Here is a 23,956-nt window from a genome sequence, read left to right as displayed (position 1 = left end):
ATTGAAAAATAGTAGATAAATTTTTTTTAATAAAAGAAGGTGAAACATTTAACCATTTTGAGAGAAGATAAAAATTTAATCATTTATTTATTAAATTTTGAGAAAAAATATGAAGATAAAAGTAAAATATATTTAACACAAACTAAAATAATACATTTACATATAAATTATGTAATTAATTATTTTCATTTAGAAAATAAAAATTTGGTTAAATGTATAATAAAACTATTTAATATTTTAAATTTCCTTCATTTTAATTTTATTTTGATAAAAAATAATATTGTATTAAAAATATTATATATATAGTAATATAAATTATTTTATCAAATTAATAATTTAAAGTAAAATAAAATATATGTATATATTTTTAATAATATATTATTTGATATATATATATATATATATGCTTGAAGTTAAATAACATATATTTAATTTCATAAATAATAAGCATAAGTGCATTTTAGTTCAATTAATAAAAAAAGGAAGACCTAACACTACTACAAAAATAATCTTATGTGACACTTAATATTTGACAGTTAAATTAAAAACTGTCATATAAGTTGATGCGGAGATTGAGAAACCACTTATTTATCGATTATTATAAAACCGTCAAATATTAAATAAATAAATTTAACATTTAAATATAATAACCGTCATATTTTAGATAAAAAAAATTTAAGAAAACATTTACTTGACAGTTAAAATATTTAACCGTCAAATGAATTAATTTGGTTTATTATTTGTGCAACTCGGAATCCCGTCTTCTTCCTTGAACCCTATGTGCTTTGCCTGAAAATCAATGCGTTTTTTCTCTCCCAGTTCTTCCTTGCCCTAGTCTTCAGATTCATTCTTACTTCAGGCTTCTAGAGCCTCCCTTCACCTCATGTCACTCGCGCTACTCCATCGTTGCTTGTCGTCCCCTAGTGTCGCTGCTCCGTTGCCTCACTATTGCTTGATCTTCTCACCTTGACGTTGATCATCGATGTCGCCTTCGGTAAGTTCCTTTTGATGAATAATTTCAGCTTTACTGATTTGTTGTGGCTAATATAAAAAGCCATGAGAGATGGGGAGAGCAAAGATTTCGATTAAGGGGATTGAGGATTCATCAGCACTATTGTCCATATGCACTCTGAAATTTCCTCAATACTCACTCAGATTGCTTTTGTTTTCTTTTTGATCCACCTATAATGCGTCCAAATCTTCTTATTTAAACTCTCACTCTCCTTTTAATGCCTTTCTTCTCTTCAGGTATGCTAAATCCATATGCTTCTTATACTCTCTGCTTTTTCTTGCTGCCTGCTTCTTCTAGGTCTTAGAAGGTTCTCGTCTCCTTATATTTTGCACCTGGATTTTGGTTCTTTTTCTGTGGTATTTTTGGTTCTTGTTTCTGCTTCTTGGGAAAATGTTGGAGGAAGTAAGTGTTAAGTTGGACATTGGATAGATTACACTAATTATATATGTTCCCCTTGTTGATTAAGTCCAACTGTACTGTAATTGGACCCTTAAGCGTTAAGATCACTAACTTTTTTCTGAGATATTTTGCCTTGAATTGATTACTTTTTTCAAACGAGGATGGAAGACTGGATTTTCTCTTTCCGTTTGGGCTGTAAATTTTTACTTTTAGAGGGCATTGTGTAAGGCACCAGTGCCGTTCATGTGGATTTCCCCCACTAAAACAGATGTTCTGATAATAATTTACTCTTTCGTAATTTGATTAGATGCTTGTCTTTTAATTTTTACTTGATTGGCGGAGAAGATATGTATGAAAGCTTGTCATTTTTTGAGTATGATAGTTCAATATTGTAATAACCCCAACAAAATTTAAACTATATATATATATAGGGTAACTTACTTAAAGTGTGTATATATTAGTTTTTGGAATAAATATAACAAGTTAGAGACTTCGTCTAGTGGCAGTTGAGGAAGACTTCATATATTAGGTTTCTAGTTCGAATCCGGAAGAGTACAAAAGAAGGGTTAAATTTTTATTTTTCTGGTCATGCAAAATTACCAAATTGCCATTGGTTTCATCAGATTTTTTTTAACTCTTTCTTTCTTCTTTCTCGGTGGATCTGGACCAAAGAAAGAGTTTTGAGAGCACCGATGTTCTGCTCTGCCTCTCAACTGAAGCTACCTTCTTCCTCCTCCACCGAAGCCAGCAACGTTGTTCGTGTAGCCGCCGTCGACGCTCTGCTTATCTACTCACCGCAGCTGTGATTTTCTTCCCGAGTTATTGCTGTTCATCCACCTCTGCTGCTGATTCAAGAATGAAAAGTTCTTCTTTCTCTTAGCTTCTGGTTCGCGTGGGTATAAAAGATCTGGGTGAGCAAAGATCTCTTCCTTTTAGGTTCGTTTTCTATTTGTTGCTGAGCTTATTCTTCTTCATTCATGGAGGCAGTTTTTCTTCACTGTTCATCATCGTCCTCCTTCCTCTGTCCGTGCGTGTTGATTCATTTGAGGTTAGAAGCTTCAATCTCTTCCTTTTTCCTCATAAATATGGGCGTGTGAGTAGCTGGGGGGGCATTACAGAAACTAGGAATCTGTGTGTGTGCTCTATATTGCTGCCATGACCAAAGAAGAAGAAAAAAAAAAACCTGGACTAAAATCGAAAGAGACAAGCTTGGATATATTGTTGATACTTATGAGATGTCATTGAAGGGCTTGTAAATAAAAAATTTGACTTTTAAATATTGGTGGGAATTATTGATTTAGGAATTCTCTTGTAGCTTTGTAAAGGAATTTAATTATGGGCTTGCACACAATCATGTGTATATTTAGAGTTTGTTTGATTTTTGGTGAATGGTTAAAGGCTTAAAATTGAAAAGGTAGAAGTAATGCACCTAAGGTAAGTGATACAAAGATTGGGAGAAAACTCCTATTCCAAGGAAATAGTATGGCATGGTTAAAGTTTTATGAAGAAAGTAAGAGAAATGAATGATAACACTTGAATTAACTTTAAATCATAAATTTGGGTTTTGAGATTTTAGTAGTGGTTAGTGAAGGTTGTGTTATAAATTAAAAAGTTATTAAAATTATATATATTTATGTTTTATAGGGTGTGTGGAAGAACAAGACCCTGAAAAGACTTAAAAGAAGAATACTTTCGAGAATTTAGAACTTCAACAGGTAAGTGAATAGCATTCCTTATGAGTATTCATTGAAAATCTTTTATTAAAATATTTCATTTTTATGAATTATGTTAGTTTTAGAAATTTTAAAATAATGATAAAGAATAGTTGTATTATGATTAGTGTTTTTTTCCTTAAGAAATATATTTTTAATATTGATAAAGGCACCCTTGCCTATTGAATTTCAAAAATCTCTTGATTACATGATTAGCGCAAGTTGTACATTCGTTATGGTGTATTGATTTGACAAGTTTCATATATTTGAAGTAATTCATGCGAGTTTGATCTTGAGAATGAAAATTTGACTTCACAAATAATTATTTCTCTCGCATGTTTGAAATGGGATTTCTAAGAGAACTCTATACAGAACACTGCTACTAACGGTAGTTCCGTTAGTCTGTAGCGCGCTGTGATTAAACACTAGCTAGTTTGTTTCGTGAGTTTTATTCTCACATTTGGTATTCGTGGGCTTCGTACCCGCGTTTGATTCTGTGGCTTGAGCCGCGTTTGGTTATTTACCCTCGTGGACTGTGTGTCCACATTTGTTTCGTAGCTTCGGCTGCGTTTGGTTACTTACCCTCGTGGACTGATGTGTCCGTGTTTGTTTTCCTGGCATAAGCCGTGTTTGATTATTTACCCTCGTGAACTGTGTGTTCACGTTTGTAACCTGTTCTGTTAAGTTCTCAAATTTTTAAATGGTGATTATTATATGTTTTCAAATTTTACTTGATTTTTATTAGTAATTTGTATCACTTTGAGTCATATGAGAGCAGATCATTTTCTTTAAGCATGATAACATAAATTGTTTTCAATTTATTCTTATTTTACAAGTATGATTATGACTTACATGCTTATAAATTTTGGTGGAATTACTTTCAATTTTCTTGACACCATTATTAAAGATCGTCAATTTAAATTTTAAAGATTTTATCATGGGAATGCTATTCACTGGAAAAAAAATATTTGGCCTCAGATTGGTTAGCTGACGCTGATTCCACTAACGACCTCAAAAAGGGCAACTAGCTACAGTGGGTGGATCTTTTTTGATTGGTACTGCTACTTTAATGTAAATATATAATTTGTATGTCTTTTAGAATTGAAAGAAAGAGTAGATGCTCCACATAGGTTGTTGATGAATCTTATTTTTGCCTGTATATTGGTTGCTAGCTAGAAGGAGCTACGCTCCTGACTTATACTATTATTTGTAAAAAAAATTTTGTTGTAAAATTTTTGAGAGATCCTAGTTACAGGGGAGGTTCTGCTGAAATTTCTACAAATACGTCGACATTTTGTTATAATAATGAATTTAAAGAAGTTATTTTAATTCCCATGTGATTTGATTGAATTTTATTCTTTTCTTAAAAAAAATGAAATAAATGTTCACTTGGAGGCTTGCGGGAATGTGAGAATGGTTCACACCCGTGCCGGTCACCGTCTATTTTGGGGCGTGACAAATATGGGCAACATTGAGGTTTGTTCCATTTCCCTTATAAACATAGAAGCTGATCACGTTAACTATGGTGCCGTTGCAATCAGTTTAATCCTTTTTGCATATATTGCATCCTTTTCGAGGCTTAACATTATGAGATTGATCATATTAAGATGTGCAAAGATATATAAATAACTGTTTATCATGAGAGTCCTTATATTTCAATAATATTAAAGTCCACTCCTCCACAAGAGGTTATCTTGTGATTATATATATATATATATATATGAAGCATTTGGTTTTTCTCCAAAAAAATATTATCAAGGACAAATTTATCTAAATTCCATATGATGTTAATTTCAACTATAGATCTGATTAATAAACAGAAAGAACAAGCCATCATATATAGGACCACAAACATGGGAAGAGACATCATTATGAGTGGCCCGCCGCTATTCTTTCTTCAAAAAAAAGCATCAACTTGCAATGCTTGCTTTGATAGTTCATATAGTAAATAGTGACCGGGCATCCCTAGTTCTTGCTCTTACTGATATGGATGTTGTGATGTCTAGGACAAATATCTGACTTGTAACCTTGGTATAACATCTAAGTCTCAAGATATAGTCATCAAACCCTTGCATATTTTTAATTTTGAAACTGATTTTCATAGAACTAACATTTCAGATCTACTATAAAATTTTAGGAATTGGAAGAGGCCCTAGGAGAAGTGAGTTCAAAGATGGGATACCTGTTATTCAACTGGTCACTATTATTCATTCGACGAGCACGTCAATGTCCTTTTAGGTAAATTTTACTTCTAGCATATTAACATGTTTAACTATATGATTGTTCTAGTCCATTTTTTAATCTTGGTCTACCATTTTTTCGAAACCAGGGAATGAAATTTTGCAGATAATAGGGAAAACTCATGACCCAAAGGGAAATGAGGAGTTTGAATTTATGCTAGAGGAGATTCCTCTACATGAGATGATACACATTGAAGTAATGAGTACCTAGGAGGACCTTTTTAAGTTTTCGATCAAGGGTATTACTATTATCATTCTCTTTCCTTTTCATTTCTTTTAAAGCTTTTGAAATGATGTTGATTGAAGATTCTGTATATTGAAATGCAGGAATCATTAAGGCTTGTGGAGATTAATCTGAATGTAGCGCAGAATGGCCATTTAAAAATTTGTTAACTATCAAATATTTGACAGTTATTTGTATAACTATCAAATATTCGAGCCACGTGTTTGACAATATATATATATATAATCAAGATGTCAAAGCACACATATCAGCATATCATGAAGCAACATCAGATCCTTATTTTTCTCCTGTAGTGACATGTGGAGAATTGACTCATTATTTTTTTAATAATATATAATAATTACTTCAAGAATATCAAAGCCCCATGCACGTCATTGATTTCTCCTTCCATTAATTTCTCCCTCAATTTGCAAGGTCTTAAAAATAGTCAACCCATAATGCATGCATTAATTGATTTTAAATTCTATCAATATTTTAAATAAATATTAATATTAATAAAATTGGACCTGAATTTAAATTTAAATAAATTTAATGATTATTTTTGTGTGTGGATATAATGCAAATATCCTGACAAATAAATTTTATTGATTTTTTTTCAATTTGCAAGAACCTAAAAATAATCAACATGTAAAGATAAAGTCCACTGATTTTAAATCGTATAAATATTTTTTAAAATAAATTTTAATCGGATCCATGTTTAAAAAAATTATAATTAATGATTAAAATGCAAATATCTATTGAAATAAATAATCTTAATTTTATTTTGTGAATAAATTTCAAAGTGTGCTAATTTTTGAGATAAAATAATTTTGTATCCAAATGCTTTTCATTTTTTTTCCAACCAATCAGATGACTTCAACTCTAGCTCTCCGTCATTGCCTCCCTCAAATTTGAATTTCAAATTTCAAAATGAAAGCAGATTTCAAAATTAAATTGTATTTAATTCCAATGATAATGTATGATATGGCCACCATTGTCCTATCCCCTCTCTCTACATTCACATATTTTTCTCCCTTTTCAATTTTATCATCCACCCTATCAATGTTTCTCTCTCCATCTTCTCATTGCTTTGCAATAGTTGTAGCTCCTTGATCCTTCAATGGTGGGTGGTCCCTACCCTTGCTCCTTGACATCACTGAGTTGATTGAGATTGCTCTTGTAAATCTAGTAACAACTTCCTCAATCAATATTTTTTTGATGTTTCGTTGTTTTGTTATTTGGAAGAGTAAGATGATGGTTTTTCATTGCTTGATGAGTCCCTTTTTCAAGAAAGTATTGCAGTTAAGTTTAGTTGTTTTAAAATGGTTGATGATTTTAATATTTAAGGAATTTCTTTGTCTTTTACGTTAGGTTATTGGTCTCTACAGTGCTTATGGAAGTGCTTTTTTTATAAATATAGTTTTTTATTTTTGATTATATTAATATATGAACTTTGCTTCATTTTATTATTATTTTTTAGCATACAAATGATGCTATAATGCTACCCAAACTCAAATACTTAAGTTTTCTATCCTTTGAATCGTGTTAAAGATGCATTTATTCTTTAAAGACTATAATACATTAAGTTGGGGCACCTCAAAACTATAAGTCATTAATAACTTATGCATTTGTAATAATAATGATTGACATATAGTAATTGCATTTTGTCTTTGCAATTATATGCTTTTTAATGTTGATGGTCATTAAGTTCCTCAATGTCTAGGATTAGAAGTTGAAGACACTTTCAAGCAAATTTTAGCTGAGGTATGATCTTTTTAGCGCATGATTTGTGGTGTTTTTCATAACAAAAACAACTATGATCATTTAAATGTCAAACTTGGGAGTTTTTTGTTGAAATCTCTAGACAAGGAAGGCGAGGGATGAGCTTCTTGATGACATGTAAGTTCTTCAAAAAACCTATTGTGTTGGATAGACAACATGAATTAAGGTATTTAATTAAATATAGATAATTATAAAATTGTATATAGGCTTGCAATTTCAATATACCAATTTTTTGATGATAAAGTACTAAATGCAGGCAAGAAGGACTTGCCCATGAAGTGCTATAATGGCATATATGCAGCATGGAAGCCTGGTTTGCTGTCGATGCTAATATGATATTACTCAAAACTTGAGAGCAAGAAAGCTCCATTATATCATCTGAGGATGAAAAATGATTTTCATTTAAAACTTTACAAACTTTATTATTATATATAACTTACATATATCAGGGATTTCTGGTTAGTCAAGGCTTATAAAATATAAGTTCACCTTATATTTCATGCTGATCATACCCTTAGTATTTGGGTATGACAAATGGAATCAAAGCTTAGGTTTCTTTAGTTATGTGGAATAAGGATTCTTCTTTGAAGTTTCAATTATTATTATGAACCTGGGCATAATAATAATTGAGACTTCATTGAAGGTCCTATTAGGATGTCCCAAAAAGAGTCATTCCCTTTCTTACTTATTGTGCTTCTTATATAATTACTGTGTTTTGAACTAAATATTTCTTATATTTTCTTATATAGTGAGAATGCCACCTAGGTGTTGTCCCTCTAATATGAGCTCTAGTACCAGTAGGACATTTAATAGGTCCTTTGCTCCACAAAATGAATCTCCCTTTTGTGGTCAAGGGCAAGGTCTTCAGAGAGCTAGGATTAAGGGTAGCCAATCCCATAGACATATTCAAGAGACTTTATCTGAGGCTAAACCTTCAAACCCTCAATCTCATGAGGGTGCTTCATCATCTGCACGTGGCACTGAAAGAGAAATTATTAATGCTGCTAAAGAAGAGACTGCCATAGCAAAATTGACTGATTTATTAAGCTAAATCCTCCTATTTTCTCTTGAACTAATGAAAAGAAAATCTAGTGGTGTTCCTTGTGATGGAAATTGTACCTTAAGGTCAATCATTATACTATGCATATTATTATTTAATGAATTTCTCTTTTGTTATCATAACAATTGCATGTTCACTATGATAACTGTATCCTTAAACAAACTACAGTGATTGTCCTAAATGTCCCTGGTCGGTCATCTATAAGGGATCATAGATAAAGCAAGACTAGTATGACTTTGATTAATTATAGAGATACAAATCAAAGTCGTAGGTACTTGAAAGAGTACAAGGTACTGGACCGACCCGCTATGAGAAAGCTGCATAGTATAAGTCATAAGCTTATCTCATATGTAACTATATCACTAAGCCCTTTGACCTAAGGTCATCATGGATTCCTATATGATGAGCACTGAACTTTGACCTAGTGAAAAGTCACCTTTGATCGGGTGATCATAAAGGCTATGATTGAGTTTAGTGATATTTATGCAGAGGAATATGAGTGGTCAAGATGGCATTTGTCCCTCACATTAAGTGAGAGATATTACTGGGGCCCTCAATGAGTAAGACTGAGAAAATGTATGGTCATACTATAATTGAAAGGGTTGTTCCATTACTACTGCCAGTCTACTTAGAGATCGAAAATGTAACAGTCAAGTAAAGGATAATGACAATTCCATGTCTCATACTTGACCAAAATATCGCATGACAAAAGGGATATGATGCGGTTACATGATAGGTTATATCGGATCATCGGTCCCCATGTGAATTAGGTAGTTATAATGTCTTGCTAGAGGCCACTTATAACTTGTGGGCTAATAGCGAAATTAGCCTACTTCAATTTCATATAAGCCTACAAGGTCGCACACAAGAACAGCCCAACTCGAGCTATAATGTCCAAATTTATTGAATCTGAAATATGTCTAGATTCAATGAATATAATATAGGGTGAATGAATTATATATATATATATATATTTGAATATTTATTTGATAAATATTTTTATATATATTTATATGAAATATAAAATTCAAAATATAATTTTTTATATAAATATATTTTTTCAAAATATATATATTATATATATATTTATGTGTGTATGTGTATCTAATATACATATATATATATGTGTGTGTGTGTGTGTATATGTATATGATATATAAAATTAAATATATATATATATATATAATATAATATGTATATGTGATATATCTTATGTTATATTATATTATATTATATTATATTATGTTAGTTTTAAATTTAATTTTATATGATAGACTAAATTTAATTACTAACATGATATGAGAGAATATCATGTCAATTTATAATTTAAATTTATAAGATAAACTCAAATCAGATGTGATATCATGGATTAAATTTATGAGATAAATTTAATTAAATTTTTGTGGGCTTTTAAGTAGAAGATGAAAACTCTAATCCATATACTATATATAGATAGAGATGTCCTTTATGAAGGAAAAGGGAGTTAGAAAAGTTCTGACGGTAAAAACACTTTGAGAGCTATAAAACACCTTATAGAAAGGAAAAATAATGTTCAAAGAAGAACTTACGTTGGGAGCGCTAGTACGCTGTTTGAGTTGGAGAGCTGTTCGTGTGAATATCAGGAGAAAGAGCATATTTACATTGTTAGCTCCTGAGATCCAAACTCTTGAAGAGAATGTGCTTTAAGTTTAAAGAATTAAAAGATAACTCTTCTATCCACCTTGACTTAAACAAGTTCATTTGGTCCATATCAAGATAGGAACGTTAAAATTTTAATCTTTCGTTGCACCTCTCTACCTGACACCTTGAAGGCATTGAAAAGAGATGTCGAACCTTGAGGTGCCCAGATGTGCAATATGTGGAATTTGCAATTTTTCAACTATGTAATGTAGCAAAAAAATGGATTAAAATTGTTCCTGTTCTAGGTGTCAAGGATAGAAGGGTGCCATCTTTATCCTGAGAAGAATTCAAAGATATATTCCTTCAACGTTATCTTCCAAAAGTAAGAGAGATGCCAAAATTGAAGAATTCTTAAATTTAACATGTACTAGGTCAGTATTGGAGTATGATCAAAAATTTATAGAGCTTTCTTATTTTACCCTTCACATTGTGCCTTATGAGAAAGAAAAGATCCATAGATTTGTTCATGATTTACCCTAGGAGGTACATGATCTAGTATCTATCATGATGGAATTTTTTACTAGCTATTCACAAGTTATACACGATGCTCTGAGAATTGAGTTAAAGCATCAAGAAAATAAGATGGTTTCTAAAAATTATAAGAGAGAAGATAAAATGAGATTCCAGAGTTCTTCTTGGAGTGATCAATTTCAGGGGTGATTTTACTCTTATGGAAAGTAACAGATGTCCAGATCTTATGTCCTCTTTCTGTTGGCACCCTAATTTCCAGATGTAATTTTGAGAGTTCCAAATTGCAATTTCAACCAACTTTGGATCAGCCAAGCTATGTTAGAGCTCCTTATGCTCCTTGTGGGAATTTTCATTCTAGACCTTATCATAAGGCATTTGGTACTTGTTATGAATGTGGACACGTTAGTACTTTAAGAAGAAATTTTTCTCTTACTCAATCGGCATCTAGCCAAGGATATGTTCAACTCCCTCCCCACTCAACTACTTCTATAGGAGTGCTTTCTGCTACTGCTAGCAGGGGTATATTAGGGAAAACATTTAGGTAATGAGTACAATCTTTAAGACAAGGATAAGCACGAGTTTATGCTATGACTCAATAGAACACTCGAGCTTCAAACGATATGGTCATAAGTATTATTACTATATATTCTAAAAGTGCATATGCATTAATTAATCCTAGTTCAACATATTCTTATGTTTCTATGTACTTCGCAAAGAAGTTAGGTAAGAACCCATCAAACTTGATGATCCTTTTATGGTTGCTACTCCAGTAGGAGAACCTCTTTTTATTATGCAAGGATACAAACCTTATGAAGTATCTCTTGAAGGTAGAGAAACCCTAGTTCATTTGATGATACTAGATATGATTGATTTTGATGTGATTTTAGGAATGAATTAGTTAGCCTCTTGTCATGCTACTATTGAATGTCACTTGAAAGTAGTAGGATTTGAAATTCCTAGAGAAACTCCTTTAGTTTTACAAGGGAGATAAATGGATAGATCGATTGGTTTTTGGCCTTGAAAGCTCAACAGCTTTTGAAGAAAGGTTGCCAAGGGTACTTGGCCTTGATAAAGGATGTTAAGAAACTAGTTTCTATCTTGGAACAATTCTTATAGTTAGAGAATTTCTTGATGTCTTTCCAGATAAGTTACCTGGATTACACCTAGACAGGGACATCGAATTCACTATTGATGTGATTCCAAGTACTTAGCCAATTTCAATTCCTCCTTATAGAATGGCACCGTTTGAGCTAAGAGAATTGAAGAGTCAACTGCAAGAATTGTTGGATAAGGGATTTATTCACTCTAGTACTTCTCCTTGGGAAGCACCAATTCTCTTTGTGAAAAGGAAGGATGGGTTACCGAGACTTTACATTAATTATCAATAGCTTAACAAGGTAACAATAAAGAATAAATACCTATTGCCTCATATTGATAATTTTTTTTTATCAGTTAGCAGAAGCCCAGTGTTTCTCAAATATTGACTTATGTTTAGGATATTATCAATTGAAAATTAAGAAAGGGGACATTTTAAAAACAGCATTTAGAACTCGATATATTCATTATGAGTTCTTGGTAATGTCCTTTAGGTTGATAAATGCTCCGGCTACATTTATGGACTTGATGAATTAGGTATTTAAACCATTCTTGGACAAGTTTGTAATTGTTTTCATTGATGACATTCTAGTGTATTCAAAGAGTTGAAAGGAACATGAAGAACACTTATAACTAGTATTGTAGATGCTGAGGGAGTACCAACTTTATGCAAAGTTTCCTAAATGAGAATTTTGGCTTAATCAAATTACCATCTTGGGTCACGTTGTGTCCAAAGATGGTGTACAATTGGACCCAATCAAAGTTGAATGGTTTAGAATTGGCCACGACCCATTATAGTTACAAAGATCTAAAGTTTCCTAGGCCTCACTGGTTATTATCATCATTTTGTCAAAGAGTTTTCAAGGATAGCTAAACCATTGACTAGATTGACCCAGAAAAATGTAAAGTTTTTCTGGAGTAATGAAGGGGAGGAAAGTTTTGTTAGATAGGTTGGCACTTAAAAAGGGGATGAATTAAGTGACACTTGATTTTTCTGGAAAACTTAAAGGAGAGAAAGATAGATACAAAAAGTTAAGAGAATTGACATGAGAGATTTATCCTAGTTTAGCCCAAAACTTGGCCTACGTCCAGTCCTTAAAATCACTCTTGATATTTTCAACTAAACTTATGAGCTTCAATGGGTACTTGCAATCACAGTACAACTTACAAGACTTAACCAATCTTGATTCAAGAACAAACCTTGCTATAGCTAGCAACTTGTTACAATTCACTTGAAAAACTCATTTTTAAGATTTCAACTTGCTTTATAAAGTGAAGAACTTTCAAAGATGAACTCTCTTAAAAGAGTAAAATAAGTACAGTTGAAAGCTTATGAACTTATGAGAGCTTTTTTACAAGATTTATCAAGAATGATAAATGGATGAATACAATACTTTGATGCACAGTTTTAAGCTTTTAAGAATGCCTAAAGATATTTAAAAATTAGAATTCTTGTTTTAGACTTGAATTGTATCACATTTATAGTTTTGGCAGTTAACAGATCGTTAGAACAATGTTTGTAGCCGTTGGTGGCATTCCTTGCATGTAACCATGAGATTCATGCGTGAAATGGAGCTAGGCAAGTTCTACACATACATATATGATAATTCAAGCATGAAAAGCAAGGTGAGTCAAGCATGTTTTGAAAGAAAAGAATATGCAAACCATTCTATGTGACAAAACTAGCATACAAACCTCAAGTTCTCATGTGCGAATTAGTTGGCAAAATATTAAAGCCAATTCTGTGTGACGAATCACACGTGGGACCAACTCACTATTACTTATAGAATGGCTAGTTATAAAACTCAATCCATTTAGGAAGACAGATCAAGTATGGAACACTTTATTACACACATGTGAAATAGCTAGTTACAAAACCAAGCCATTGTGGAAGACAAATCATATGTGAAACCAATGTGGATTCAAGCATGGATTGCATAATTGAAAAGACTTAGAACAATAAGTGACAAATCAAGCAAGTGTACAAGATGAAACAGGCTTGAAATGGCTTAAGACTAACTCAGGCTAAATGTGTTCAAAAGACTAAGTGACAAAACATGCATGAATACCTTCTCATTCAGGCATGGAATGGCACTTCACAATATACAAAGGAACACAAGGTGACAATCTAAGTGTGCGTGCATAAGGTTAACTTGTGTGAATTAGAGTACAGAAGCTTTATCAAGGCATCGCCCAAACACAGGTGATAAATCACACATGGATCGTTGCTGATTTAGGTGTGAAATGTCAGTTGGTGTGCCTAAAGTGACAAATCATGTGTGAGACCATATTGAATCACCTGTGAATCATCAAATAGGGAAAAGCTCAACTTCTATTATCTAAAATAAGCTTGAATTGACTAAGACAAGTCCTAAGATACACAAATAAGATTTATAAGCCTAAGATAATGCGTTCACTTTAAAGATTGACAACATGTGATTTAACTCTCAAAGGTTTTTACATTGAATCTAAGAGAAATAAATGGCTTATCTTGTAAATCTTTTTCTTCTCTTGATTATTTATGCTCTTGAGGTTTTGTCTTCATCCATGAATCTTTATGCATTTGCACACATAACTCACACCTCTTTTCTTGATTTTATAATCATCAAAACATATGATTTAACAAACTTCCAAAAGCTAAAAGACTATTTAACATCTACACCAATGCTAAGCTTGCCATCAAGAACTAGAGGATATGGAATATATTATCTAACTCCAACAAATTGAAAATTAATGATAAAGTGTTGTTTTTAATTTGTTTATTTGTATTAATTACTTGAACTTTGATCCCCCCCTCCCCCCCGGCGGCGGAATGCGACTGGCTGCTTTTATTTTCTTGTCTTTTCTCTGGATGTCCTTCAAGAAATAAAACATTAAGAATGATCCAATTAAAGAAAAGTATATTCCTCCCATATCAAATATATTAATATAAAATATATAGTACATTGTATTGTTATTCAAAATGTCAATATACTCTCTCTGGATCACAATATAGGACATTGACAATGGTAATTAATTCATGATTCTGAAAAAATTAGCTGAAACCAATCTCTTAAAAAAATTTACATGTTTCAAATTATACCCTCATTAAATAATAAATACCCTAAATAAGTACCTTAATAATTACAATATTGAAATTTCAATGCATTATTTTAAAAAAGAATAATAAATAAAGTAAGGGTATATAATTGGAATAACACTTATTAAAAATACCCAATGACTTATAATTTGGACCAAGTAATGCTTCCAGAAAATGCTATATATTGTGGTCCAAAGGGAGTAATTTGTTTTTATTTTTTTTGTGCATGCATGGCATTGAGAGCAATCAAGTTGAAAATAAATGTGTACATACAATTTTAGTGTAATATTTTTTTTTTTTTGGGTAAGGTAGTGTAATATTTGACCTTGAATATATCCAAGGCATTCCATTGATTTAATAAGTTTGATTTTTTATGTTGGCAAATTATCCGCACAAGCAATCAAGTATTTTGAAAACTAGTTAAAATGAATATTGAGAGCTCATCACCTTTGGATTGTTTAGATTTAATCTAGACAGTTTCGATTTACAACTTTTTACTTTAAAAGAAAAAAGGAAATTATTTTAATGCATATAAAATTTAAAATAAAACAATGTCTTAACCGTCAGTTTTCTAAAAAATAATTTGTATTTAAAAAAATTCATTAAAAAAGTTTTAAATTTAAATTGTGAAAATTGATCTGAACTGTTCAGAGACATGAGATGAGCAGTGAAACGGATTCCACCAAGTCCTCCAAGAGCAGAGAAAGGATCCCTTAGTGTCGGACAACCCCATTCAGGCACAAACAAACAGAGAAGCCAATAACATCACACCACCTCACCCACAACAGAATGGCCTCATCTTCACATCGCAAAAGGAAGACGGCAACGATAACCTTTTCCATGCTCTGCTTCTTGAAAATCCCCAACCCAGCCGTCGAAATGGTCCACACAATTAGGAATTGTTTTCATTAAATACCTAAAATATGATTGGAATTGTCTTCAACCTGTGGGATTACTCTTCAAAGCGTTTCATCAATTTGCATTGTCTTCTGTCGTTCCTATTTCCCAGGTGGGCGTAGAGATGGCCGCGTCACCCAGATAATGATGAGCAAAGCACCAGTGTAATATACAGGTTGGTTGTTGGCGGCACAATTTTTTTTTTAAGGGTTAAAATGTAATTTTTGTTTGTCTTAAACTATAAGTCTAGGATTGTCTTTGACCTAATTTTTTATAGTACAATGTTTTCTTTCAACAATTAAAAACAGTGTAATTATACTTATACTGTTAATAAAACTTAACTTTAACCAATAGTTGATTAAAAGGTAGAAAATGATTAAAAAAACATGCAAAATAAGTATCATACAAGAAAATTAATGCCAATTAATTAAGTTATCTAAATTGCAAACAAATACCAAGTGATACAAGTCTCGTAGACCAATGGAGAACTTCACAAATTCTGAGAAGCTAGATCACATGGAGTAAGGCCCAAAAGATGAAAGTGGCATGCTTTGAGTAGCTCATGCCCATTCAAAAGATGTCCCTAACATGTTCAAGGTGTTCAACAAGGCCCAAGTACACGAATGTAAGTGTGTGGTGTCCAAGGTTCTATTATCAAGCTTTAGAGATCCAGTATTAATAGTAGCCCAATCCAGCAAAGAGGTGTCCAAGGAGGGTTCTTTGATGATAATCCATGTGTTACAAGGCCAATCCAACGAAGAGCTCATGTACCTTGAAGAGGAGCTTGAAGACCAATCCAATAAGAGCCCAATTGTAGATTATAAGTTGATTCAAACCCACGCCATGATTCAAACCCGTTAGAAGAAACTTAGTCCAGTTAGGACTCAAACCCATGTGCGTCCAGCCCACTCAAACCAATGAGATTTTTAATTCAACATGTGATGAATGTGGTGTTGGATGTGAGGAGCATGTTTTTGACAAGATTTGGAGGCTTAATGGCGTGATTTTCTTCTTTAGTAGGCTTAGATTGCAAATTTGTTTAGTTTTCTATTTTATTATATTTGACTTTGCTTTATTTCCTAATTTGTAATTTCAGCATTTGTTGAATCTTTTTGATTTCTTAGAATTTATTAGTTGATCTGACTTAGGGTTTAAGGTTAGGTTTTTAGGAAATATTATAGATGGTCTTCCAATTGCCATCGATTGCTGAATCTTCATAATGTAGGAAACCTTCCTAAATTACGAGAGAGGATGCACAATCTTTGTTGTTGATTCGAGAACTTAGAGGGTTTTCAATTGAGTCTTTTACATTCGCCTGTATATATATGAGGCGTTCCCATATGTATTTTGCAAAGAAGTTGATGAATAAGAATTTGATTCTTTTGTTGAGAGTTTTTAACTCTTGTTTTGTGATCTTTGCTTGCATCAGTATCCTAGAATATAAGGTATTAGATAATTTTTATGTGTTATTTTTCTAACAACTACCTTATTTCATTTATTACTTTTTTAAAAAAAAATGATGCATTGAAATTTCAATATTATTATTATATTATGGCACTTATATAGAGTATTTAATAAATGTATAATTAAAAATATGTACAATTTTTCTAAAGAGAATTAAGGTTTTACCATATTTTTTAAAACCATCAAATATAATGTGATACAGAGGAAGTCCTTCTGTATTTTATGTTGATTAATGGTTGGTTTTTAACTCCGCCAGACTACAAATTTTATGTTGGTTAATTGGTGTCTAAGCATATATACTTCTTTTGTTTTTAGTGTTTTAAGATTAAATTAAAAATTTTATATTATAATTACAATGAAAACGCAAACGATATGTATAAAATTAAATATCTGGACACCTTGTATATATGTCATTACATTCTTAAACCAAATTATTTGGAAAAAAAAATATAACTTCATATTTGTCCATTTTAGATCAAATAATTTGGTAAAAATATTTTTTATTTTAATTCAAAAATAAAAGGGATATTTTTTAAAATTAAAATATAATAACTTATTAAGAATAACTTATGCGCACGTTATCCAATAGCATTGTTTTACCATGTGTAGAGTTACATATGTGAACATATAGAAAATTATTTCCTCATATTAATATTAGTGTTAAAATAGAAAAAAAAAATAATGAACGTTCCACGATACAATGAAATTATTGTTTTACCAGTGAATGAATAGTTTTGAGCAGGGAATTTACAAAAGAGAATATATTCAAAATTTAATTAAAAAAATACATAACTTGAATGCATAAAAATTCCATCAAATATAAGTACATAATTATTATATATTATACCCAAAAAATTATGTAAGTTCTGCAATCATCAAAAGCCATACTAATAATTCAAAAGATGAAGAATCTAAACTAAAACAATTCAAATTTACCATGTTTTAAATTTCCGGAAATATATGCTGCATTCCAAACACAAAATATAAAGCAAAAGGGGTGAATAGTGAGTGGCCTAGAATAAAACATTTTATAATTGGCTACAAAATCTAGTAAAGACACTGTCTATAACATATTTGTTGTTATTTATTAAACTGATTTTTTTTTTTGGTGGATTTGCGTAAAAATCCCGTCAATATGCTTAATTTCACATAGCTAATTATTATTTTTTGTTTTTAAAGAATCAATATTGGTTCCAATATAATATAGCTTTTCTATGATTCTTGAACGCAATAAATTTGTTCCCATATACTTCTGAGATGAAATAAGATTGGTTCGATTGTTAATTAGCATCCGAATGTTGACGCATTGAAAACAAAAGTTCAACAAAATAACAAGGAATGTCGCAAATAAACGAAGAAGTCGGAGAGTCGCAGCCAGCTTTAAAAAAAAAATTCTGTACGTATATTTTATCCCATTTGACATGATTCCTTGGCTCCCACAAACTGAAAGGGCTAATTTTGGCCCCAAAAAAAAAAAACTGAAAAGTTTAATATTATATCCCCACTTTAACTTTTCATCGATATGAAAATTATCATGTCAGTGAAATTTTTTAAATGGACTCTTATAAATCAATTTTCTTCAATATATATTTATATAAAGAAATTTTATGGGTTAACTATTTGGGCGGCGACTATCCTCGTTGCGCCAAAAACACACTGTGGGCGGCCACTTTTGTGCAGCAGAAAGTGTGACTTTAGGTTCAGACTTGTAAACTTTTGATGTTGAAAATCATTGCTGAAAATTATTATTATTATTTTTTTTTAGTGCTTCTGCCCTTTACATTTATGAATTGTCAAATTTAGAGAAAGTTATATATACACACATACACACTTATCAGTTCTCACAGATCAAAAATAAATTAGTTAATTGATATATAATCTAAGGTAACATTTTTATTTTGGATTTAAAATTTTATATTTAAAATCCTCACATTTAAAATATTTTAGTTGGATAGTTTAAAAAAATTTCAATGAAGAAGATATACGAGTTGAGATTTAAAATAAAAATAAAAAATAATGGGTTTATCTTTATTTTTAATCAATGAGAAACAATAATAAGAGATGAGAAAATATTCAAGAGTCATACACGTATTAATAGTGAAAATACACAAAAAAATGATGTATAAAGTGACTGAAATTTTAAATAACTAAGATGTGGAGAGAATTTAAAATTGTAAATAATTAGGAAATTTCAAAAGAATTGTAATAAGAAATGGCTAAATCCATAAATTTTGTACATTTAAATGAGAGATTTGGACCAAATTCAAATCTAAATCCAAATCTTCATTAATCAAAAAGCACCGTGAAAGAAGTTACCAATTTATTCTTAACCCATGTACTTAATGCAACTCACTTCAAACTAATTAAATATAAAGTATCCACATGTAGAAACTTGTTGAAAGAACAGTTTAGATCCTAAATGTAGGGCCTTAATCTTCTTTGTCTTTCACATATTTGTTATTTTGTTTCCAAATTACTCCTATTGATTGCACAATGCACATGGTTTGATATTGTCGTGTATTAAATGATTAAAAGGAGTAACCAATGGGCGCTCGATAGAGCTGGCAAGGGCTACTATCGACATTCCTCAGGGCGAAAGTTCGAACTTTGGAGAATGACAGACGTGATAATTAACGCGACCTCCAAGAGGTCGTCCCATTGGTACCTCGCTACCACCGTAAGGTCTCCTCGCGGGGGGTCTGGATTAGTCTGGGGCGGGCAATGAACCCAGGATACCCTAGGATACCGGATGGTTTATAACGAAAAAAAAATGATTAAAAGGAGTAGTTTAGGAAAAAGCCAACACATTTTTTGCATGAAAATAGAAAATAACTAGCTTAATTTATTTCCTTAACATGTGTGAATTCCTTAACTACTCGTTCTGGATCACAATACATAACATTTTATAGAACACATGTTTGGTTCAAATTATAGGTTATTAAGTAGTTTTATAATTTTTTTTTCAACTATACCCTTTTGAAAAAAAAAATCATCCAATATTAGAATTTCAATTGTCATTATTATGATACTTATATAAGATATTTAATAATGATATAATTGAAAAGATGTACAATTTTTTAAAGGCTAAAGTACATCTTTAATTTTTTAACTTTACATGTAATTGCATTTTAGTCATTTAATTTTATAAAAAAAAATTAGTTATTTAACATTGACGCTATTAGTTTTATTAACAAAAAATTTCTATCTTGGCCTTTTTAATATTGACAAAACATTTTTAAATATTAACATATTAAGTTTAATTTTTTAAAATAACAATGACTAATACAAAAATAATCATTTGACACTAATGGCATTAGGGTTAGAAGAATGAAAAGATACTTTATTTATTTATTTATTGAATTAAAGGATTAAAATGAAATCTTATATAAAATTAGAGAGTGTAGGTACACTTTAGCCCCCCCTTTTTTAAGGTTAAGGTTTTAACTAATTTTTCTTTAAATCATGAAGTAATTACCAATGCCATATATTATGAATCAAAATAATCCCCTTTTTTTTGTAAATATAAAGAATAAATTCCATTGATAACAAAGATTATATCTTCCTCAAGGTATTATATCTTTCTCAAGATGCTAAGACCAAAAGTAAACCTCTCCCACTCTATTTACCTAATGCTAATTTTAAACTTCCTCATGTTAATTTTCACCATTACCGTACGTATGTTAGCACATTCACCAAGTGGAACTGTATAAATAGAAGCCATGCAAAAGCTCCTATCTCCACACCACACCCTCATCACTTTTCTGTCACAAATTTCAGTCCTCAAAGTACTCAACTTGCAATAATAATGAAGACCACTCTATTTTCCTTCTCTTTGCCTTCTCCACACAACACCTAACCTTATCATCTTTGTGTTTTTTTCCCCTTAAATTTCTCTCCATCTTTGCGTTTCAGAACACGGTGGACAAATCTGACATTAAAGTCTATGTTTGTTATTCTAAATGGATCCAACTATCGTTCTACAATATTGCCTTCACCGTTCTACGATTCTGCATGTTGACATGTTGTAATCACGTGAGTGGCCAATCATCTTTTTTCCTCTTCCATATCACCTAATTCTGCTATTCAACCCATACATGCTACTAACAACCTTCAAATGCCTGCCAACCATATTGGTATTATTTTCTTACCTTCTTTGTCTACCCGGGACACGTGTATTGTTCCATCCGTTAGAATTTAACCCCTTTCCATTGACCAACTTGTTAACCTTAGGTTATGATGTGTTGTTTAACTCTTGTAGTCATGTTATGATAGATTCTCAAGCAAATCAGGTCATTTGGATTAAGCGTGACGTTGGACTTATGTTTGAGCTCATTTCCTTACCTCTTGAAACCACTTAATCAAAATTATGTGCTACTTCCACCCCTACACCTCTTGACCTGTAGCATCACCGCCTTGCTCATCCTCCACTTGAAAAAAATGAAACCTTGAATTGTATCTCTCGTCAAATTACAAAATAACCTGATTTAAATCTGACCGAATAGCATTGGTTCAACTGATCAATGGAGTTGAATTAACTTATCTTGAAGTCTTAACTTCAAGACCTAAGATCTGCAGTCGGATTAAATAGATATGCCAAAAACATCCCCAATAGAAATAGATCTAAAAGTCTAATCAATACAGCATAAATTAATAATGTGATGTACTCTAAATAAATTCTTACTTGTAAAGTTGCTTGAATCTTCTGCAGGCCTCCAAAATATTTTCCTGTGGCCAAAGGCGCTAACCCTGATGAAACCTTCACCGCCAGGTCCGAAACCACTGCCAGGTGTTGTAACCACGTGAGTTCTCTCAAGAATCTCGGCGAATACGTCCCATGAACTTCGGCCAGGGAAATGGACCCACACATATGGAGCATTTTTACCTCCATATACTTTAAATCCAAGAGTCTCAAAAGTCTCTGTAATTATGTTCGAATTTTCTTTGTAGAATCCAATAACTTCTTGCATAGCCTGCATTCAATTTCAGCAATTCTATTACACTGTTTATCTTTTATGTTCTTAGGTTTCACAAAAGCTGTTCAAATCAGATATTCCTCTGCCCCAAATAACATTCCCTTCAATCCAAAATATAAGCAGCTTCTAACAATAATTTGCACACCAATAAAATCCTTATTCTTATGAAAATATATATTGTTTTTCCTTTTTACCTTTAATTCCAATTTATGATGAGTGAGAAGATCATAAATTTACAAACACAACATATATTAATAAATACAAGGGGTAAAATGGAAAACAAAATTTTTATAAATATTAAGTTGCTTATATTTTGGACCAAGATTAGTTGAAAGAAAATGCGTATATTTTGGAAGGAAGAGAGCATTATCCAAGGTGAGGAAGAGGAAGGAAAGGAACTCAACTTTGCCACCCAAAAGCAAGTCATAACAGTTCATCATTAACTACAAATTAAAGGGGGGGCTAATGCATGCAATGTGAAATGACAGCAAAATAAGAGAAGTTTAAAAAGCATCACATGGAAAGAAGAGAAGCCAGACATTCTTAATGATATGCAACTGAGTTTATTGAACTTGATCAAATAAATGTGGAATATAGTATGAAACTGGCATGCTTGTGAAATGAATTCAAAGACTCCAGTGCAATGAAGAGTTAACTGACCTCAAGGCCTTCTGGTGAGAGGCAGGCCAGAGCACCTGCCTGGGAAATATTGGATGCACCATTGAAGCTAGTACATACAATACGGTTGAAATCCTTGGCAACAGGAAAACCGTCTGAAAACAGTAACTGCTTTGGAACCACTGTCCATCCCAACCGAACTCCAGTGAAACCAGCGTACTTACTAAATGATGCTGTCTCAATCGCGACCTGCAATAGTTGTAAGTATTCAACATGTTACTAAGCTATAGAAACGAAAAAGACATTACATGATGGTCAAAAGAAGAGTCCTAAAAAAATTCCATTGGCTGCTATGTATAAAACCTGTACAACTCTGCTGTAGCCTTATCAAACACTGACATGAAAACTGAGGCATACAGGTATTGGACATGCCAAACATTCATGGAAATGAATATTTGAATCCTGCTCTAAGAGCAATCAGAATAACTGACATCAATATACATCCAACCCTAAATGATAATCCACTTATAGTTGAATACAACAACAATAACAAGCCTTGACTCATTATAGCTGAATAAATAAAAGAAAAATTATATTTTCCAAAAAATTTAAGCTATGGCCTCAAGCAGAACAGTAACATGTAGAACATTCGAAGCAGCACATTACATTTTGAAATCAATTTTGAAATCAATTTTGATAAACTAATTATATTTTACTATCAATTTTGAAATCAGCTATGCATCATGATCAAATTACTAGTTGACAAAATGCTATTCATTAAGAATCAGTTCTGGTAAGAAAGAAAATAGAAAAGACTTCTGGTATAACCTCTTTGGCTCCAGGAATTTCAAAGATGGAGCGTGGTTTGTCATCTGAAATATACATTGCATATGCAGAATCATAGACATTATAGACCCATTGTCCTGGGCAAACTGAACAAGTCGAGTTAGTTGCTCTCTTGTTGCTACAGCACCAGTAGGATTGTTGGGTGAACAGAAAAATATTATGTCTGCTCGAGAAGTTGATGACAAATCAGGAAAGAAACCATTTTCCGGACCACATCTCATGTATTCAATGTTTCCATACTTCTCAGAATCCTTCAGATATTGGCTAGTCTGACCCATAATAACACTGGAATCCACATAAGCCTGCATAAAAAATACCACGGCATTTACAAATATACGATACAAGCCAGGTAATCTGAGCAGAATAAATATGATACGTTCACTCTATTCTTTGCATAACTCATCA

At 31.7% G+C, this 23,956-nt stretch overlaps 1 long non-coding RNA gene and 1 pseudogene across 1 annotated transcript; one reads left to right on the top strand and one right to left on the bottom strand.

Annotated features, from left to right (window-relative positions):
• The first annotated feature begins 2,175 nt into the window (after window positions 1-2,175).
• On the top strand, window positions 2,176-4,265 carry LOC129295155 (uncharacterized). Its single transcript, XR_008589525.1, has 4 exons — window positions 2,176-2,322; window positions 2,399-2,459; window positions 3,056-3,126; window positions 4,102-4,265. It is a non-coding gene; the product is annotated as an uncharacterized LOC129295155 (long non-coding RNA).
• Window positions 4,266-19,394: 15,129 nt separating this feature from the next.
• On the bottom strand, window positions 19,395-23,874 carry LOC129295156 (LL-diaminopimelate aminotransferase, chloroplastic-like; annotated as a pseudogene).
• Between the last annotated feature and the right edge of the window lie 82 nt (window positions 23,875-23,956).

Source organism: Prosopis cineraria, unplaced genomic scaffold (genome assembly GCF_029017545.1).
Source record: "Prosopis cineraria cultivar Desert tree isolate PC_DT_omini unplaced genomic scaffold, ASM2901754v1 PC62, whole genome shotgun sequence".
NCBI classification, from domain to species: Eukaryota; Viridiplantae; Streptophyta; class Magnoliopsida; order Fabales; family Fabaceae; genus Prosopis; species Prosopis cineraria.
This window is presented reverse-complemented; position numbering and strand designations above follow the sequence as displayed.